The 20,046-nt window shown below is 40.4% G+C and overlaps 1 protein-coding gene and 1 pseudogene across 1 annotated transcript in view; both read right to left on the reverse strand.

The window, feature by feature from the left end:
• Positions 1-9,584, reverse strand: part of LOC103017830 (methyl-CpG-binding domain protein 3-like 1) — a 39,335-nt gene extending 29,751 nt beyond the window's left edge. The window contains 5 exon segments of the mRNA XM_057540457.1: positions 4,799-4,914; positions 5,580-5,647; positions 6,682-6,768; positions 9,304-9,364; positions 9,561-9,584. The gene's annotated coding sequence lies outside the window, so the exon portion shown is untranslated.
• On the reverse strand, positions 5,068-19,819 carry LOC103005725 (zinc finger protein 14-like; annotated as a pseudogene).
• Positions 19,820-20,046: the final 227 nt, after the last annotated feature.

Genomic DNA, 20,046 nt, shown 5'->3' on the forward strand with positions numbered 1-20,046 from the left:
ACAGGCAAAACATTCTCTGACATAAATCGTACCAACATTTTCTTAGGTCAGTCTCCCAAAGCAATAGAAATAAAAGCAAAAATAAACAAATGGGACCTAATCAAACTTACAAGCTTTTGTACAGCAAAGGAAACCATAAACAAAGTGAAAAGACAACCTACAGACTGGGAAAAAATATCTGCAAATGATGCGACCAATAAGGGCTTCATTTCCAAAATATACAAACAGCTCATACAACTCAATATCAAAAAACAAACAACCCAATTGAAAAATGGGCAGAAGATCTAAATAGACATTTCTCCAAAGAAGACAAACAGATGGCCAAGAGGCACATGAAATGATGTTCAACATCCCTATTTATTAGAGAAATGCAAATCAAAACTACAGTGAGGTACCCCTCACACCAGTCAGAATGGCCATCATTAAAAAGTCTACAAATAACAAATGCTGGAGGGTGTGGAGAAAAGGGAACCCTCCTACACTGTTGGGGGGAATGTAAACTGGTGCAGCCACTATGGAAAACAGTATGGAGGTTCCTCAAAAAAACTAAAAATAGAGTTGCCATATGATCCAGCAATCCCACTCCTGAGCATATATCCAGAAAAAACTATAATTCGAAAAGTTACATGCACCCCTATGTTCACAGCAGCACTATTCACAATAGCCAAGACATGGAAACAACCTAAATGTCCATCCACAGATGAATGGATCAAGAAGATGTGGTGTATATATACATACAATGGAATACTACTCAGCCATAAAAAACGAAATAAGGCCATTTGCAGCAACATGGGTGGACCTAGAGATTATCATACTAAGTGAAGTTAAGTCAGAAAGAGAAAGACAAATACCACACGATATCACTTATATATGGAATCTAATATATGACACAAATGAACCTATCTACAAAACAGAAACAGACTCACAGACATAGAGAACAGACTTGTGGTTGTGGGGGGAAGGGATGGATTGGAAGTTTGGGATTAGCAGATGCAAACTACTATATCAATATAGAGAATGGATAAACAACAAGGTCGTACTCTACAGCACAGGGGACTATATTCAGTATCCTGTGATAAACCATAATGGAAAAGAATATGAAAAAGAATGTGTGTATATATATATATATATATATATATATATATATATATATATATATATAAACTGAGTCACTTCGCTGTACAGCAGAAATAAACACAACATTGTAAATCAACTATACTTCAATAAAAATTTTTTTAATTTAAAATTTATTTAATTTTTACTTTTCTACAGAGAAAAGCATTCTAAGATTTACTCCTTTAAACACTAACTTATAAAAGTTTAAACCATAAAAAATGAAAAGTTTCAAATCTAAGTAAAATAACAAGAGGCAGAGTTTCTCTTTATATCTCACTCTAGGAGGTTATCTCAGGAATAAGTAACATTTTATAATGCATAAGGGATCTGGTCCTAATTCATTAAATGTATTAGGATTTTCAATGATTTGTATAGTAGTTTACCTCTTATCAATTAAAATAGGGATTCATTTGCCTCACCAATATTATAGAACTTAAATTTTCAAAGCCCTCTTGGGATATGCACATACCCAAATGACTTAAAAATGTAAAATCCACCTGAGACTCAAATCTCTTATCTTGAGGACCTTTTGCCTAAAATGAACAAATATTCTATTTGGTTCCAGAATTTCTTGCCTTCCTCCCCTTGTACCTCTCAATCAATTTACATTTTCAAAACCCAGAATGAAAGATTTTATATACTCACACAGGAAACTATCACAACTGCTAAGATAAACTAGAATTAAGAACTGCAAAGTTCAATATATAAATGTATACAAAGAAAGAAATGCAAATACATGAATCAGGTGAGACAGACAGCCTGCTTCCCCACAGTTCAGAAGAAAACCCACATTCCCAAGCTTGAGGGTCAGACTCCCCTGTGGGGATACAACCCCTGGAGTTGGTCAGTTTCTGGTTGGTGATGGAGGATAGGGACACCTGAGCAGCCAAAGGAATGATATCTGGTGGCTTCACATACCATCCTATCCCGTGAGCATATAAGCCTTCCTCCCCCAGGCTTCCATTCTCACAAGTGGGGAAACTCCTGGACAGACTGAATTTAAGGTTGTGACCCAAACAAGCTCCCAAATTCATAAGCCCTTTGTTTAGAAGACAGAACTCCTGACCTTCACAGACTTTCTCAACGTACTCAAATTACTCTGCGTGCACCTACGCTGCGGATGCAAAGCTCAAGCCCATGTCTAGAAACAGGCCCAAGTAAACCAGTTACAACCTCAGAAAGGTGATTACCCCCATCCCCCCACCCACTATCACATGTGCATCCCCGTTTCCAGGGCTCCGTAGCTTCTCTCAGTATAAAGCCTCCTTCCACGGTGGATGTGAGCAGGTAGGACACCTGCACGAGGAGACTCCCCAAGGAGAACCAGCTGGCCCTTCAAGAACTTCCCTTTGCATCCTCAAAGACTGGAGACGCTGACAGGCTCTGCTTCCCCCTGGAGGTGCTGGACCACCATTTATACTCTAAATATACAAACCCAGTGTTGGAACAATCCAGCAAAAGCACTCAAACCCAGTGTTTATGTGTAAAGGATAGAAGAAAATTGTAAGGCATTTCTCTAGTTCAAGAAGAAAGTGCACAAATATCCACTATTTTCAGAAAATAAATGTCAGTTAATTATTATTTCCATGGCAAGAAATTGCTTAGAAAACAATCATAATTGAATGCACTTCTAAATGTCGGAAGCATAAGCCCTGATACTGCATTTGAAATCACCCAAAAGAACAGATCTCAGAATGCTACTACATCCATTCGTGGAAAGAAAAAAGGAAACAAAAATTTTAACAAATGGAATGTAATAATAGAATCTTTTTTTCCTGAAATTCACCTGTTTCTTGACTCCTTGGAAATACTAGATACTCTCTTTCAAGATCTATTGATTAAACATATTTACACTTACTGAAAAACAGATAATTAAAATAGCGAATGAACTTGCAAACTCAGGGAGGAGTAATGCCATGAAAAGGACAGATCACCTAGGAATGTCTCCAAAGTAGATCCTTCACCCAAACGACTTAAACGAGATGTCTGTTGCCCAGGAAATATTCTGGGAGAACAGGCACAGGATTTCATGCAACCTAGTTCCAGGTAATTATTCTTCACTTTCTTCTCATGTAAAAATCCACAGACAAATATGAATTTTAAAAAATATCCTATCCAAGGCCCTGGGAAAAATTAATAAAGTTAAAATATTGAGTCTGAAATGCACCATGGTGGACAAAGAGTTGATAATGATGCTGTGACCAGAGAGGGAAAGTTGGCTTTGGGAATTCAGGAGGGATCTGGAAATTTAGGGACATATTGTCAGCCCTAGGAAGAGTAGGCTGGGGGGTTAGGGTCGTGGATTTGAGCTCCTGCTCCCCAAACATTTGGAAAACTCCCAAACATTTGGAAAACTCAGGAGAAAACTGATCCCCTCTAGAAAGAAAGGAGGGACTGAGGACTCCACAGACCACAGCTCCTCCCACATATGAACCCAAAAGACAGAGTCAGGATTATCCACTGCTGACACACCCCGTCTCATCATACAATTAAGGGCAGATGAGAGACTGTAGGTACAGAGCTGCTGAGAGAAGCCCCGGGCCGAAGTTGCCAGGCGCAGTAACTGGACAGAACGTCCAGGGTCCCAGCTGCCAGCCCAGCCCCCACACTGTGCATGGAGGCAACTGAGGTCCAAGCGGTCCCCGCAATGGACTCAGGTCCGCAGATTCCAGAGTTGACCATGGGGAGGCCACAGGCAGTCGCTCCTCCCCATCCCGGACACAAGGCCCCGCACACTCACCCTACCTTCCTATATCGCATGTCATTTTTTACATTTCATCATAGCCCTTATTTCCATCTTATAAACCAAAGCTTTACCATTTGTTAACCATCTCTCTTGTTCCCACAAAATTATAAGCACCATGACTGCAAGAACTTGTTTGTCTCACTCCGTTATAACCAAATCCTACAGTGCCTTGTTTATTTGTGCTAAATGGGGTACACTGACTCTTAAGTGCATGGCAATGAGGGATGTTGAATCATTAGCTTCAAGAGTATAGTGTCTGCGCAAGAAAGGCTTGACTGCAACAGTGGTCTTGTCTTTCTCCCTTGCTACATTTGTGTTTATCTAAACTTATTCAACTCAGTGGAATCATAAGGGAGTTACTGAAAATATTAATATAGCATACTAAGGAGTTAATTTATATATTTTAACTGACACACTTTATGGTAAAAAGTGTCTAATACAACAGTTTTTAGTAATACGTAGGAAAGGCAAAAGCTGTTCCAAAGGACCAGGAGCTGGCCTACATTCAGGGCAAGGCCTACTCTTATCCTTTAAAGAGAAAATGTCACATACGTCCTTCATTAAAGGTAATCAGTGACTACGATGGGCCAAGACATTTATAAGGGGATTTTATAAACATATATCTAACAATGATAAAAGATAAAGTTTCAAATCGTAACAGTGACCAATATTTCCCTCTTCTTACTAATATGACTAACTGGGGCTTCTCATGAATTAAATTTAATTCCATCAAATTGTTTTGGCCTTTCAGAAAACAAAGTTTACAATTACCAATGATAGGAGAAAGATTAGCCCTCACAGCATTCAATACACAAAAAATTCTTGATGCCTTCAATAGCAATCAAATCGTATAACATAAGCCAAAATCCTGAACACAACGTCTTAGACTGCTCTGCCATCCTGACTTCCTCAAAATCCTATAAAAGTCCAAAGTACCTTTTATGATACACTTCATAATCACGTGTACCTTGCGGTCATTCTTATTATCAGAATTCATTACCCTCCTCTCTTTGACTACAGGTGTAATCATGCAGGTCACTGGCAAGTGGGCACTGAAAAAACATAATTTAAGTTTGGGGTATTAATTATGAGTGAGAAATTAGTTTCATGTCAAATACTGTAGATATTAAAAAATAAAATATGCCTGAGAAAAAATTACCTGAACTTTTATGGAAATGATAACACTGACTCATAATTTATAAAGACGAAATGAAGAAAACCACAAAGTTTATTTGAAAATCCACAATTATAATGGGACTTTTTAATATATCCTCTTAGGAAATAAAAAACACAGTATTTCTTATCATGTGACAGCTTAGAAAAGAGTTAATAATATATTTCAATGAAAGAAATACAGAAGGTTTCCTTTGACAAAAAAATGCACACACATATTTGAAAACATTTAGACATACATTCAGCTACAAGGAATAGGAGACACCCATGGTCCTGCTGACATGAGGAAGGTGCTTATTCTCACATGGAAGGACCAGGTGAAGGCAGCCAGTGTACAATGCAGCAGAGAAACAAACTCCCATGTCGTTCTTTACCGACTGCACCTTAGTAAATGCAAACATTCTCACTAGCACTGCTAAAAGCATAATGTGTTTCCTGTGCAAATTAGACCTTATATGAATATAAGTAGAGAAGAGGGGAATCAGATAATACTTCCAAGCATGAAAGTCTGAATTAGTTTCCTGATAGACACAAAAGAACTTACCAAAAAATCCAAACTTTAATGGATCTCTGATGTGGATCTTGGAAAGACATCAGTGGAAACCCACAGCTCTACAAAAATGGAAATCAAACAGTTGGTGGTGGTTTTGAGGATACTCTTGATTAGAAGGTCAACAATCCAGAAAATAGGCTGGAAGATGGTATCCTTGAAGTTCCTATATGTATCAGTCTCTCTCCCTGTATGGTGGCTCCAAACTCTGACTAATGCCATGTTCGTTTCTGCCTTCCAAATCCTATGCAAGTGAGGCTATTGGTGAATTCTAACATGGAGCCATAAGGGGGATGGATTCTGTAAACTCTAGTTTCTAACATTATCCACAGGGAGGATATCTCCAATTTTATATTTTTTTGGGCCTATCATATCTCTCTGCTTAAATCAAACTCTATTCACCAAATACCAGTCAGAATAAAGGACAAAAAGCAAAGGCCCAAATATGAAAATAATAATTCACATGAAACTATATTCTTTCATAAACTTGACACACACAAAAAATGTTTTCCAACTGTTTATTCGTATGGAAAGTGGAAAAAGGCTCAGATACCCATCACCCCTAAAGAGGAGCTTTGTCAGTAACAAAGGTGGGATATATATACTGGACTAGGGATATCTAGAAACCACCACAAAGCCAGTAGGAAAATCCAAACTATCATTTTTCAGTGGTCCTTTAACACAGAACAAATAAAACATTATTTAAAAACTAACCTAATTGCTTATTAGAAACACACTTTAATTCATGCATGGATCCAACAGGCTCAAAACTGAGAGAAAATATTAACTAATTTAAGAAAAAATGACTACCTATTACTCATATGTACTACTGTTGAAAACAACTTGCAGAATTATCTCACTTCAATATTCATTTCTAAAAATTAACCGGTAGAAATCCACAGTCCAGTGATGCATTTCAAGGAAGAGGTTTGATAAACATAATATATTTACAACATTAATAACAAGTCTTTCATGCTGAAAGTTTTCTGGAACATTATACATAAATCAATTTCCATCAAACTTTGTCATGTTACTTACATTTTTTCTTCTTTTCTGTAGGAGCTTTCATATGTAATGTGGGCCCATGAAGACTTACCATGCTGTTTAACTTCTTTTGTTTTTTGGCCACGCCATGCAGCATGTGGGATCTTAGTTCCCCAACCAGGGATCGAACCTGCAGCGCCTGCATTGGAAGCATGGAGTCTTAACCAATGGACTGCCAGGAAGTCCCTTACCATGCTGGTAACATTCAGGAAGATTATCCAGTGAGTCTTTTTGTGCCTTCTGAAGGAATTAAGATGACTGTAGGCTTTCCCACATTCTTCACATTTATATGGTTCTCTACACTGTGCAGTCTCACATGTCTTAGACAGTTTGAGTGACAAATGAAGGCTTTTCCACATTCACTACATTTATAGGGTTTCTCTCCAGTGTGAGTTTTTTCATGTGTGTGAAAGGAATGGTAATAACTAAAGGCTTTACCACAATGTTTACATTCATAGGGTTTCTCTCCAGTATGAGTTTTTTCATGTGTTTGTAAGGAATAGTAATAACTGAAGGCTTTACCACATTGTTGACATTCATAGGGTTTCTCTCCAGTATGAGTTTTTTCATGTTTGCGAAGATAACTGGGACACACGAATGCTTTACTACATTGCTTACATTCATAGGGTTTCTCTCCAGTGTGCATTTTCACATGCCTTCGATAGTTTGTGTGACAAATGAAGGCTTTCCCACATTCCTTACATTCATAAGGTTTCTCTCCACTGTGAGTTCTTTCATGTTTTCGAAGAGAACTGGGACAACTGAATGCTTTACTACATTTTTTACATTCATACGGTTTTTCTCCAGTGTGATTTCTTACATGTACTTGGAAACCTCTTTGAGAACTGAAAGCTTTACCACATTGTTTACATTCATAGGGTTTTTCTCCTGTGTGAGTCCTTTCATGTGTTTGAAAGGAATTGTAATATCTGTAAGTTTTCCCACATTCCTTACATTCATAGGGTCTCTCTCCAGTATGAGTCCTTCTGTGTATTTTCAAGGAACTATAATAACTGAAGGCTTTACCACATTGTTTACATTCATAGGGTTTCTCTCCAGTATGAGTTCTTTCATGTATTTGTAAGAATCTGTAATCTCTGTAAGCTTTACCACAATGTTTACAATCATAGTGTTTCTCTTCAGTGTGAGTTCTTTCATGTTTTCGAAGGTAACTGAGAAAACTGAATGCTTTACTACATTTTTTACATTCATAGGGTTTTTCTCCAGTATGATTTCTTTCATGTAACTGGAAGTCTATGTGAGAACGGAAAGCTTTACCACATTGCTTACATTCATAGGGTTTCACCTCAGTATGAGTTCTTTCATGTTTCCGAAGAGAACCAGGACAAATGAAAACGTTACTACATTTTTTACATTCAAACGGTTTCTCTTCTGTGTGAGTCCTTAAATGTGTTTGAAAATTTTGATGATATCTATAGGCTTTTCCACATTGTATACATTGATAGGACTTTTCTCCAGTGTGGGTTCTTTCATGTATTTGAAGAGAATTTGAAGAAATAAAGGTTTTACCACATTCCTTACATTTATGAGGAGAATTTCCAGTGTGCGTTACCTTGTGTCTTTGAAAATTTCTGAGCCACATGAAGGTATTCCCACATTCCACACATTTATAGGTTTTCTTTCCATTGTGATTTCCTTCATGTTTTTCAAAATACTGGAGATAATGGACGACTTCCCCATGTTCCTTACATTTATATGGCTTCTTTCCATATTTCTGATATTCATATGGTTTATGTCCAGTGTGACATCTCATGTGTCTATTAAGGGATGAATGACGCATGAAGACTTTTCCACATGCACTGCATTCATGTGGTTTCACTCCAGCAGTTTTCTTGTTCAGACTGAGATTTGAAATAAAGCTGAAGTTTTCTCCACATTGACTACCCTCTTTATTTTCACAGAGTCTTCCTACCACATGATTTCTGTAAAATAGGAGAAGCATGTTATCAATTTCTTTATTAATGATTTTATATTTATTAGAATACTTGAACTACATTTTTATGATTTATCTCCAAAGTGTAGATTTCCTGCCTTGCCTAAATTATCTGGAATTGAATATACTGAATACCCTGCAAGGGGACTTCACCCTTGCTATCATCAAAACAGTGATATCCATACATAGGGTTTATTAATATTGTTTCCAAGTGAACTATTTTGCAAACACTGAAAATCTATGTCATGTATAAGAGGGTATTTTGGTGAAAATCTTCTAAGAATAAATACATCTGAAGTCAGGCTTATTTCTTTTGTTTGCTTGTTTTTTGTTTTTTGTTTTTTAATTTATTTGTTATTTATTTATTATTAATTTTTGGCTGTGTCGGGTCTTCGTTTCTGTGCGAGGGTTTTCTCTAGTTGCGGCAAGCGGGGGCCACTCTTCATCGCGATGCGCGGGCCTCTCACTATCACGGCCTCTCTTGTTGCGGAGCACAGGCTCCAGACGCGCAGGCTCAGTAATTGTGGCTCATGGGTCTAGCCGTTCCGCGGCATGTGGGATCCTCCCAGACCAGGGCTCGAACCGGTGTGCCCTGCATTGGCAGGCAGATTCTCAGCCACTGCGCCACCAGGGAAGCCCCCTGTTTGCTTGTTTTTAAAATTTCATATTATACCAGGACTCTGACATGAGAGAGTACTTTCTATTGTGAAAGAGACTCACCTTGGTTTTCTCCTCTGATTTTTGTACTGATCTTCAATGTCATAATCTTCCCATTTCTTCCCTAAAATGCAAACCCAGAAAAATGACTCCAAAATATTAGGAATTATATAAAAATTATTAGATTCTAGTTGTATAATGAGCTGTGACCATGCCTAGCTTATTTACCAATGTGCTCCCTTTCCACATTCTACATGAACAATGTTCATGGGCAAGAAAACTTGTTCTCTGACAAAGTAAAGGAAAGTTGTCATCCTTACCTACTGAGGCCAGGTTCCTCAAGGTTTCCCGCATCACATCTCTATAGAGTTTCTTCTGTGAAAAATTCAGTAAAGCCCATTCCTCGAGGGTGAAGTTCACAGCCACATCCTCAAAAATCACTGAGTCCTAAAACATACCAAATATGTGTATGGTAGGATGAGTAAGACTGACAGCATTGGACACCTATACTCCATTTATAGGCAGGTTATGTATGATTCTGCTATTTCCAAACCTTTATTCTATGACTTGATCATCAGAAACTCTCTGTCCACACTTACTTCCTCATAAATTTAACAGCATCATGAACACATGGATATTACACACTTTTATAGTGATCATATTACATCTTACTGCTCTCTAATGGAAGGGTCCAGAGTATGTTGGGAAATGACACAATGCTATATAAATGAAACAAATGTTATCATTTTAAGACCATTCATTCCTTGTGAGAAAACCTTTCATCTCCTTCTTTATTACCTACTGTTCACAGCACTCCATGAAGCAGAAGGTCAGAGCTACATGAGGTTTCAATGAATAAAAACATGGTAAAGAAGTAGAGGGTTTCTCTTCTATTTTCATCACCAAACATGAGATTCCAGGAGGCCTGTGGAAAGCAAACGTTTAACAAAGCCTAGCTGGCCATATAGTTCTAGGTACTCCAGGCCATTAGAAGTAATCAGATGCAGGTGGTTGAATGCAAATATTCTGTGGAGAATATTACTTTTAACTTGTATAATATTCACCACAGATGCAATTCTTCCTCTCTCTCTGTTCTATTTGATGGGCTAGAAAGTAATTTGGATCTTAGAGCTCAGACATGAGGAAGAAGACATGACAACTTAGATTACAAAATCCGTACACTCATGTGCCTCAGGGCAGCTTCTAGCCAACTCTTGGCAAACATAGACATAGACACTCAATCAAGAATATGCAAGAGGGGCACTTCCCTGGTGGCGCAGTGATTAAGAATCGCCTACCAATGCAGGGGACACAGGTTTGAGCCCTCGTCCGGGAAGATCCCACATGCCACGGAGCAACTAAGCCCGTGCGCCACAACTACTGAGCCTGCACTCTACAGCCCGCGAGCCACAACTATTGAGCCCGCGCGCCTAGAGACCCTGCTCTGCAACAAAAGAAGCCACCACAATGAGAAGCCCACACACCACAATGAAGAGTAGCTCCTGCTCGCCGCAACTAGAGAAAGCCTATGTGCAGCAATGAAGACCCAACGCAGCCAAAAATAAATAAATAATAAATAAATAAATTTATTTTTTAAAAAAAGAATATGCAAGAGGGCCTTCCCTGGTGGCAGAGTGGTTAAGAATCCGCCTGCCAATGCAGGGGACATGGGTTCAAGCCCTGGTCCAGGAAGATCCCACATGCCACAGAGCAACTAAGCCCATGCGCCACATCTACTGAGCCTGAGCTCTAGAGCCCACGTGCTACACTTACTGAAGCTTGCACGCCTAGAGCCCGTGCTCCACAACAAGAGACGCCACCACAATGAGAAGCCCACGCACCATAGCGAAGAGTGGCCCCCGCTCACCACAACTAGAGAAAGCCCACACACAGCAACAAAGACCCAATGCAGCCAAAAATAAATAAATAAAAATAATTTTTTAAAATAATAAATAAATAACCTATTTAAAAAATATAAAGTACAAAAAGAGAAGTAATAAAAATTAGAAATCAACAATATGAGAAATCAATAGAGAAAAATCAGTAAAACCAAAAGCTGCTTCCTTTAAAAGATTAATAAAATTGACATACATCTATACAAGCTGAGAAAAAAGATACTAATATCAAGAATGAAAGGAGAGGAAATCTGACTAAATTCAAAATCCATTTATGACAGCAAACTAGAAATAGCGGGAAATTTCCTCATCCTGAGAAAGATCATCTACAAGAAACCTGCAGTTAACATGATACCTCCTGGTGAGAAATAAGATGCTTTCCTGGTAAGATCAGGAAGAAGGCAATGATGTTCATTCTCACCAGTACTGATCAAAACTATACTGAAACTGTATTGATCAAAACAAAGAAGGAGAAAGGTATACAGAATGGGAAGTAAAAAATACTTGTGTCTTTGTTGCACACGACATGATCATCTAAGGAGAAAATCTCAAAAAATCAACAATAATAAAGAAGCCCCATGAACTAACACATGAGTAGATTAAGGTTTAAGGATAAATGGTTAATACACTAAAGTCAATATTTTCTTATAGATCCAAACAAATATAATCAACTGATCTTTGACAAACGATCAAATGCAATTCAATGGAGAAAACATAGTATATTCAACAAATAGTGCCAGGAAAACTCAACATGCATATACAAAAAACCCCCACAACTCTACATACGGATCTTATACCTTTCACAAAAAGTAACTCAAAATGGATCACAGATCTAATGTAAAATGCAAAATTACTAGAAGATAACATAGGGGAAAATGTAGGCAACCTTGGATTTGGTGATGAATTTTTAGATAAAACACCAAAAGCAAGATCAATGAGAGAAAAAAAAAAATAGTAAGTTTGACCTCATTAAATGAAAACCTGATCTGTGAAAGACAGCATTAAGAGACTGAATACACAAGCCACAGTCTGGGAGAAAAATCTTTGCAAAACATTTATCTGGGGACTTCCCTGGTGATCTAGTGGTTAAGAAAACGCCCGCCAATGCAGGGGACACAGGTTTGATCCCTGGTCCTGGAAGACCCCACATGCCGCGGGGCAACTAAGCCCGTGGGCCACAACTACTGAGCCTGCGTGCTCTGGGGCCCGCGTGCTGCAACTACTGAAGCCCATGAGCCTAGAGCCAGTGCTCCACAAGAGAAGCCACTGCAATGAGAAGGCCGCGCAGCAGAGGGAAGAATAGCCCCCCTCTCGCCGCAACTAGAGAAAGCCCGTGCGCAGCAACTAAGATCCAGCACAGCCAAAAGAAAAAGAAAAAGAGAGTTAGCAAGGAAAAAAAAAAAAAAACCATTTATCTGATAAAAGACTAGTATCCAAAATGTCCAAAAAGCTCTTAAAACTCAACAATTAGAAGACAGGCAAATGATGTGAACACACACCTCACCAAAGAAGGTATACGGATTGTAAATAAGCATAAGAAAAGATGCTCAACATCATATGTCATTAGGAATTCCAAATAAAAGGAGGAGATATTACTAGACACCGCAATGGTTGAAATTCAAAACACTGAGAACCATGACCAAATGATGGAGAAGATGTGGGACAACAGGAACCCGCATTCATTGCCGGTGGGAATGGAAAACGATATGCCTACTCTGGAACATGGGAGGTTTCTTAAAAAACTAATCCTATTCTTGCCAGACAAGCTAGCAATCGGGCTTCTTCGTATTTCCCCAAAAAGAGTTGAAAAATTATGCTCATAAAAAAAACTTGGGGGACTTCCCTGGCAGTCCAGTGGTTAAGACTCAGTGCTTCCATTGCAGGGGGCATGGGGTTCAATCCCTGGTGGGGGAACTAAGATCCTGCATGCCAGATGGGAAGCCAAAAAACAAAACAAAACAAAACAAACAAAAAACCCAAAAGAACTCTCTCAAAAAAAAAAATACCACAGAAACAAAAAAAAACTTGCACGTGAATTTTTATAAGAGCTTTATTCATGATTGTCAGGACTTACAGGTAAAAAGATATCCCCCAATTGCAAATGGAAAATTAATCATGGGAACATCCATACGATAAAATATATCAACAAGTAATAAAAGGAAATGAGGTATCAAGCCAAAAAGATGTGGATAAATGTTAAAAATCATATTGCTAAGTGAAAGCAACCAATATGACGAGTCCACACACTGTATGATTCCAGGCACAGTTGTGGAAAAGACAAAACTGAGAAAGTGAAAGATTTTTGGTTGCCAGAGATTTGGGAGTGAGAAGGAATGAATGAGTAGGTGGAACATGAGAGAATTTTAGGGCAGTGAAAGTATTCTACAGGACACAGGAATCATGGACACATGTAACTGTCCGTGGATACATTGCCAAAGCCTGAAGACAGTATAACAAAATATAAAAAATAAGGCAAACTATGTGGAGGTAGAAGGATTATGTGGAAACTCTCCCTAAAATTGTTTGCTGTAAAAAAAAGTAAAGTCTTATAGGAAAAAAAAAAAAAGATAAAGACAGCTGCATTAATATTCATCCCTGATGACTGATGACTGAAAAAGGCCATCTTCAGTCAATTGATTTGAAGTTATTTCAATGAGCCATTTTGGCGCTCTTAATGAGGCCTGGAGCCTGAGACCTGGAAAAGAGAGGGTAAAACTACACTGAATGCCGTGTTCCACAGCCCAGCACTGTATGTTCTGAAAAGTGAAATGAGTGCCTTGGTTACTATCAGTAGTGCCTGGGACTCTGACGCGGTAAGAGTGTTCTGGCGAGGCCCTGTGTTGTGGCCTCAGTATACATACAGACAAGTGTTATCTTGATTTCTATCGTGGGTATCTGTTAGGCAAGAGATTTCCAGAATTCTTTGACCACAAAGGGGCAACTCTTAGACAATCATTCAGGGGTCTGCAAACACATGCTGACGAAGGCAACTGCTGATCAGGGCTAAGACGACAGCCTGATGTTTGGTCAGTTGTGGACCCTTGAGACCCATCCTTCATCAGGCTGTCCTAAATGAGGGATGAAAAGCAGCAACTGCCTGAGATGGATCATGTATGATTGCGGTGATGTTGTCTCTAATGTCTAAAACTCTCATTGCTTTTCACTCGGGGAATCCTAAGGAGCTCACAGGGAGCCTAGGGGCCTGGGAAAGGGGTGACCTCCTTGAGCACCTGGCACCTGGCAAGGAACTGAGGAGAAGGGAGGCCACCCCTCCTGCAGGTAGGTTATGGCAGGGGGGCCCAGGTTTAGCTCTATCTTGTCTCAAGGGTGTCTCTGTAGCTGAGCTCTTGGGGTGCTGTTTACAGGTCCCAAATCATAATGGGAATCTGGATGAGGGGTCACATGCTCAGGGCTATCTATTTTTAGCACAGCTCTGTCAGAAGGGATAATTGCAGGAACTTCCCTGGTGGCACAGTGGTTAAGAATCTGCCTGCCAATGCAGGGGACACAGGTTCGAGCGCTGGTCCGGGAAGATCCCATATGCCATGGACCAACAAAGCCCGTGCGCCACAACTACTGAGCCTGCGCTCTAGAGCCCGCGAGCCACAACTACCGAAGCCCGCGTGTCTAGAGCCTGTGCTCTGCAACAAAGAGAAGCCACCGCAATGAGAAGCCTGTACACTGCAACAAAGAGTAGCCCCGGTCACCGCAACTAGAAAAAGCCCGTGCAGCAAGGAAGACCCAATGCAGCCAATAAATAAATTAATTAATTAATTAATTTTTTTTTAAAAAAAGGAAGAGACAACTGCAGCTCGAATGCCATACACTTTGGGGCCTAGGGCAGGCTCTTGCATTAGAAGCCTATGAACAACTTATTTCTACCATGTCAGGCAGGGAGCAGGTCCCTGATTACCAAATAATTTTTAGGAATTTGAACAAGGTGCCAGTGTCTCACGTGCTATACATGGCAATAGACTCTGCGCTTTTTATGAGCTCTAGTCTCAATCTTTGAATATCCTGAATATCCTCAGAAGAGGATGCCATTGATGTAATGTCACACCTGTGCTTCTGGAGGAAGGTGGCTACAGTTCAGACCCTGCCTTCAGGGGCTGTGTGTGCTCACAGTGGTGTTGAGGTTCCCTGAGGGTAACCAGGTAAAAGAATATCATGTCCTTTTAGAAGTGAAGGCAACTGCAGTAGAGAGGCTGTTAAAACAGACACTGAACAGAACAGACTTAGCCCAATCTGTGAGAGCAGAATGTTTACCAGATACTGAATGAATGGAGTCAAAACTTTCCACAATGCTGGGGACTGGGAATAGGGGTTTTTTGGTGTGAGCATGGCCTCAAGGTTCCCATAATCCACCCTGAGGTGCCATTTGTTCTTTTCAGCTTGAAGAACATGCCAAATAAAGCTGCTAAAAGGAGAAGAGAGGGGATAATGACTTCTTCAGGGAACAGGTGTTGTACATTGGTTTGCAATCCTTCAAGACCCTGTTTAATTTACCTTGGGCCACAGTAAGTAATTTAACTGGGGTAAGGTCTTAGGGTCCCACTTTCATAATGTAATCTGAAAGTGTCAAAGACTAAATTAAAATTTAATTTATAACTTATTGGTTCAGACCTTCCCCGCTGGGTGTGGGATATTTTAAAACAATCATGGGGAATTCAGGTAAGACCACAGTTCTCATAGTTAAGGTGAAACATACCTATTTGTATTCTACATGATAGTTATTAACTCCCCTAAGATTATCACAGGTATCTGACTTAAATTTAAGGCATCCCACGTATAACTATAATTTGAGCCATGGTATTGATTATTTGCATGAAGGTTTGAGAATTACTGTAGTATAGCAGATGGCAAAATTACTTCACCAACTATGTTGACCCCAAAGCCAAGTAGTGCCCTTTCATCTTTTTTGTTGTGTAAATTCTTTCAGTATATTTTGGATTTCCAATTGAGCCAAATTGTGGACCTCTGTTTCAGAATTTTTTCTTTTGTCCTCTCCCTCTTGTCCTTCTCTGTTTTGTTTTTTTAGTCCCTGGACATGCTTCAGGAGAGGGGTGTCCTCTGTACCCTGGTATTTATAAATTTTTTCCTCCATAGAGCCTCAAATCAGTGCCATCAGGGTGACAGGCCGCCTCCAAGACAAGTGGTTGTTTTACAAAGTATAAGGAACCTGGGCTCAAGTCAGGTTTGAACTAATCCCTTGGCTGTTCCACAGGGTTCCCACGCTGTTGTCCTCTATAACCTGGAAGGACAGGACGTTTGTTTCAACAGAGGCAGCAGCAGCAGCAGTAGAGGCACTTAAGTGTCCTAAGGAGCTCTCTTGAATTAAGAGTGTGGACTCAAGCCTGCCATCTAATACAGCCTTTCCCCCCTCTTCTCTATTTTTATATAACTGCTCTTTTGGGACTGACCACCCACTGGACCTACCTCTTGCACAGGATATAATCCCCCTCTTCAACCCGTGCCCATACGTTGTGTCCAACACAGCCTCTGTCACAGCTTCACTATAATACAGATAAATCCCAACAAAGAAATCCTGGAGGGGATCAGGATGTTCCGGAGTGAATCTACTTTAGACCTTCTCCTCTTACGGATTTTTGCTAACCTTCGCATGAATTATTATTTAAAATAAACTGAGTAATTTATATAAACCATAGTTTTCTACTTAATAGCCTTTATTTTTAATTAACTTACTTTTCCTTTAAAATTTTTATTTTAAAATTTATTTAACTTTTACTTTTCTACAGAGGAAACCATTCTCAGATTTACTCCTTTGAACACTAATGCTTATAAAATTTAAACTGTAAAAAACGAGAAGTTTCAAATCTCTTTCTAACTAAAATAAGAAGAAGCACCATACTTCCTCCTTGTATCTCACTCTAGGAGGTTACCTCAAGAATAAGCAACATTTTATAATACACTCAGGATTTGGTCCTAATCCATTCAATGTTTTAGGATTTTCAACGGTTTTATGGGACTTCCCTGGTGGTCCACTGGTTAAGACCCCACACTTCCAATGCAGGAGACACAGGTTCGATCCCTGGTCAGGCAACTAAGATCCCACATGCCGCGCAGCAAGGCCAAAAAAAAAGGGTGGTGGGGGTTAAGTAAGTTTTGAGTAGTTTTTCTCATATCAATTAAAATAGGAACTCATTGCCTTACTAATATCACAGTATTTAAATTTTCAAAGCTCTCTAGCGTCACACATACTCAAATGACCTACAAAATGTAAAATCCACCTGAAAACTCAAATACACCCATCCCTTATCTTGAGGGTCTCTTGCCTAAAAGGAACAAATATTCTGCTTGGTTCCAGAATTCCTTGCCTTCCTCGCATTGTTTCTTTCAATAAATTTACATCTTCAAAGTCCAAGAATGAGAAATCTTACACACTCACACAGGAAATAATATCGCAAACTACCAAGGGAAACAGAATTAAGAGTTGCAATATCCAAGATGTAAACACATACAAGGAAAGAAACGCAAATATTCGAATCAGGTGAGAGAAGCAGCCTGCTTCCCCATATTTCAGAAGCAGCCTTGCTTCCCAAGTTTGAGGTCCAGACTCCCCTTGTTGGGACACAACCCCTAGAGTGGATCAGTCCCTGGTGATGGAGGGTAGGGACACCTGAGCAGTGTCAGGAACAAACTCTGGGAGCTCTGCACACTCTCTTCTCAAGACATAATGGAAATACTCCCTCTCTCAGGCTTCTGTTCTCACAAGTGAGGAACTCTTGGCCAGAAAGTATTTCAGATTGTGACCCAAATGAACTCTCCAATTCATAAACACTCTGTCCAGAAGACAGATCTCCTGACTTCACAGACTTCCTCTATGTACACAAATTACTCCCAGTGCATTTACTCTGCGGATGCAAAGCTCAAGCCTACGTCTAGAAACAGGCCCTAGGAGAAGACAATTACAATCTCAGAAACAGCATCACTCCCTAGACCCCAACAAACGCCTCCTGCCCTGTGCATGTACATCCCCAGCTTTTCAGGTCTCTGTAGCTTCTCTCAGCATAAAGGCTTCTTCCACAGTAGGTGTGAGCAGATAGGACCCCCACAGGTGAGGCTCCCTAGAAGAACCAACTAGGTTTTCAAGTACTTCCCTTTGCATGGGGTGGGGAGGGGGTTAGCTTAGCTAAGAAACACTGATTTCAGGTCTCTGCTTCCCAGCTAGTTGCTCTGGACCAGCATCGATACTTTAAACACAGAAACCCAGTATTTGAACAATCCGGTAAAATCACTTAAACCCAGTGTTTACGTATAAAGGATGAAAGAAAACTGTAAGGCATTTTTCTAATTCAACAACAAAAACCCCCCACAAACATCCATTCATTTCAGAAAATAAATGTCAGTTGATTATTATTTCCATGGGAAGAAATTGCGTGGAAAACAATCATAATTGAACACACTACTAGATGTTGGAAGCGTAAGCCCTGATATTACATTTGAAATCACCCAAAAGAAAAAACCAGATCTCAGGGACTTCCCAGGTGGCGAAGTGGATAAGACTCCGAGCTCCCAATGCAGGGGGCCCAGGTTGGATCCCTGGTCGGGGAACTAGATCCCACATGCATGCCACAACTAAGAGTTCACAGGCCACAACTAAGGAGCCCACCTGCCACAACTAAGACCCGGTGCAACCAAATAAATAAATAAATAAATATTTTTAAAAGAAAGAAAACACCAGATCTCAGAATGTTACTACACTCTGTCATGGGAAGAAAAAAATGAAAGTGAATAATGGAATACTTTATTTTTTCTGAAATCTACCTCTTTCTTGCCTCTTTGGAAATATTTTATACACTTCCAATCTATTGATTAAGTACATTTTATATTTATTTGGAAAATGGAAACTTAAAAAAAAAGTGAATAAAGTCACAAACTCAGGGAGGTGCAGTGCTGAAGTGGAACTGTGATAAAAGGACAGATCACCCAGGAGTCTCCAAAGAGGACTCTCTACCCAAAGGACTCAAACAGGATGTCTGTGCCCAGGATAGGTCCTGGGGAGGAAAGGCATAAGGCTTTTATAAAACGTAGTTCCAGGTGGTTAATCTCTGATTTCCTCTCATGGAAAATATCCACAGGCAATAAAACCAAATCTTTAAATAGAGCCATCCATGGCTCAGTGGAGAAATGACAAACAATTAAAATCCTGCGTAGTTTAAAACGCACCACGGAGGATAAGAGATAATAATGATGCTATGAACTGGAGGAGGAAGATCTGGATATTTAGGCATTTATTGCCAGCCCTAGGAAAACCAATCTGGGGAGACAGGGTCGTGCTCCTCAAACTTAGAAAAGTGAGGGGGGAAACGGTCTCCTGGGGAGACAGGAGAGACCCCACAGACCACAGTTCCTCCCACGCACGAACCCCGGAGACCGAGTCACGACCGTCCCAATGACCTTCGCCGTGATCAGCGCACAATCTAGAGGAGAAACGGCCGCCTGCCGAGCCCCCACGCTGCGCCGCGCCACCTGCGTACTCAGGTCCCCGAGCCCCGCAACTCACCATGTTTCGGTTTCTCGGGTTCCGGGTCGTCCACCTCAAGATTCCCGAGCAGCAAGTGCAGGTCACAGCAACAGAAGATGCGGCAGAGCCATCTGTACTTACGGGTACCGAGAGGCAATCTAACCGCGGGAACACCTTGGCTCCAGCTCGCTGTCCACGCCACCCACGCCGTCAGCGGAGCTTCGCCCACACGTACGTAACCGGCGACTCCCCTGATTGGACAGTTCACAAGGCCCCGCCCACCCGTGCCTGAGTGACAGCAGGCCGGCAGTCGGGTCTTTGAGCAGAGCTTGTATTGACAGTAGGCGGGAGCTTTCCCCTCTAGAGACGCTGCAGCACTGACCCAAAAGGCCGTGAACCCTCACGGAACTGTGACACTGCTTCATA

Source organism: Balaenoptera acutorostrata, chromosome 2 (assembly GCF_949987535.1).
Source record: "Balaenoptera acutorostrata chromosome 2, mBalAcu1.1, whole genome shotgun sequence".
In the NCBI taxonomy this organism is placed as follows: domain Eukaryota; kingdom Metazoa; phylum Chordata; class Mammalia; order Artiodactyla; family Balaenopteridae; genus Balaenoptera; species Balaenoptera acutorostrata.